This window comes from Macrotis lagotis, chromosome 4, assembly GCF_037893015.1.
Source record: "Macrotis lagotis isolate mMagLag1 chromosome 4, bilby.v1.9.chrom.fasta, whole genome shotgun sequence".
Lineage (NCBI taxonomy): Eukaryota > Metazoa > Chordata > Mammalia > Peramelemorphia > Peramelidae > Macrotis > Macrotis lagotis.
The window spans coordinates 12,518,182-12,520,840 of NC_133661.1; positions in this window are offsets into that span (position 1 = coordinate 12,518,182).

Below are 2,659 nucleotides of genomic sequence, written 5' to 3' on the forward strand. Positions count from 1 at the left end.
AGGAGATTACAATGTAATGGGGGAAGATAATATTCAAAAAAGTAAGAGGAAGTTGAAAAGCTAGTGGGGGTGTTAAGGGGGATGATTGGGGAAAGTATCTGACTCAGAGGTAGGGTGTAAAAGTCAGAAATGTCCCAGCCAGGGAGAAATGTTCCTAACAGGTGAGAAATGAGGAAATGCTCTAAACTGAGTTCTTCCCTTGAATGGAGATTTAGAGAGGAACTGAGAAGGCATGGAGGAACCCAGATGGTGCAAGTGGCAAGACTTGAACAAATATACCCAGAGGAGATACAGAGATGGTACTGACACAGGATATGTTGAGAGATATATTCTCAAGGTAACTAAAAGAGACAAAAGACCTTGGTAAAAGTATCTCAGAGTCAAAAGTGGTGATGGAATTTGAAAAACTACTTACCTACAAGCCCATTTCTCCATCTATATACATTTTTATGAGAATATTAAATACACATAGCTATATGCATTTTATAAATATATATAATACTCATAGACACACACATCAAAAGCACCCTCAACAGGGGGTAGAAAAAAGGAATAGGCAGACTTACACAGGCAAGGTTCCACAGATCATACTTTTACCATCACACGATTGAATAAAATAGCTAAAAATTATAAAAATTCTACTGTGCTCATTGTGTTTGTTGACAGTAAAAAAATTTTTGATTTAGTAATACAAAACATTATATTAAATATTTTCTTCTCAAAAAGTGTCTCCCATGCATAAATTGAAAATATATGAAATTATTTAAAATTATAACAGAGAACTTTGTCTTCATATCAAGGAAGTCATAAAAGAGGGAAATTATGCTGCTAAAGGTGTTTCTATTGCCCTGGAAGATATTTATTTATTTATTTATTTATTTATTTATTTATTTTTTGCAAGGCAAATGGGGTTAAGTGGCTTGCCCAAGGCCACACAGCTAGGTAATTATTAAGTGTCTGAGACCAGATTTGAACCCAGGTACTCCTGACTCCAAGACTAGTGCTTTATCACTACGCCACCTAGCTGCCCCCCCCAGAAGATATTTATTGTCAAACCCAAGTCCAACCTACATTCCTGAAAGATCTTTCAGGTCTTTCAGATGTCCCTGTTTATGAAGGATGGACTGATTGGATCAAGCCTCAGAAGATTACAGAATAAGTCCCATAATCAGTTAAAAGAATTTATCTAACTATCCACACAGGAAAAACCAAGTGGATGAAGAATAATCCAAAGGTTGATATATGGTTATTTTAAGGAACCCAAGTTTCTCTCTAAAACACCCATCTTTTTAATATCAATTTAATATTCTTCTGAAGATGTTGAATGTAGTGTGTTTGTAGTGTGATCTGCAATTTGCAAAGAATTGAAATTAAGGATCACTCAGAGGGAAATATCCATAATAGGAGTGAGCTGGCTTTATTATATTATAAATCAGGAGAATAAAAAGATGTCATCAAAGAAACAGATAAACAGTAAAGAAGATGAATTGATCATATGGTAAGAGCAAAAAGGAAACAAGAATAATATGTGATCCACTGGAATTCTCCTAATGTTGAGAATAACAGACACCAGCACATTGGGTAGATGCCTAAAGTTAACTTATGGAAGAACATGGTCCAAAAGCCTCTAAAATGGGAGCGTCACTAGAGGCAATCAGAGAGAACACAGGTCCATTCGCAATCCTCCAACTCTCAAGAGGGGAGAAATGTGCCACTGTTTATGCTTGGGACCCAAATATAAATTCATCCACTTTCAATTGTTTTTGTTTACATTTTGGTGGTTATTGTGTAGAGATTGTTGGGCTCTGCAGCAGTCTGTAGAATCTTCTCGTGAGTAATAAGGACAAGCACATGGTCAGCGTGCTTCCTATGGTGTCTTCCACAATGAGAAATTTGCACTTTGCTCTCACTATATTCAACACTTAACATATTGCCTGACCCTTAATAAATGTTAATTAACTAAATGACTGATCCTCAAAGTAATTTTCAAATTTCCAAAGCTTTTCAAAAGTTAATTGATGTTATGTGGTTTAATTTAACTGAGGTGCTACTTACTAACCCCTAACAATGCAGGATACAAACTGGTGGGGGGGAATCAGTCAGTAGCATAGAGAAGAGACCCTGAGGGAAAGATAGAGCAGGCCTCCCAGCAGGCAAATTAGGCCAGAACATATTTGCTACTTCTGTTTTTCTGAATTATTCACATTCATTGTTTCTTATAGTGCAACCTCATTCCATTGCATCCATATGTCACAATTCGTTCAGTTGCTCCCCAACTGATAGGCATTCACTTTGCAGTTTTTGCCACCCCCCACACACATACATTGTATTGCTATAAATATTTTGGCACATGTATGAAAAAGTCAGGTGGTGCGGTAAAGAGGACACTGAACCTGAAGTTCGAATTCTGACTCGGCCACTTATTAGCTGTGTGACCCTGGACAAGTCAATTAACCTTTATGTGAGTCAGTGTCCTCATCTCTCAAATGAGAGATTTGGGCCTTTGAGGTCCCATCTAGTTTTAAATCCACAATCTATGATCTTTTTTCCCTGCCTTTGTCTCTAATAAAGGCAAAAAATCGACTTTTTTTGACTACTTTCTTCTCCCCCCAGTGGGAGCTCTTGCTTAGGCCAACTAGATACTTAGGTTGGAAGTCCT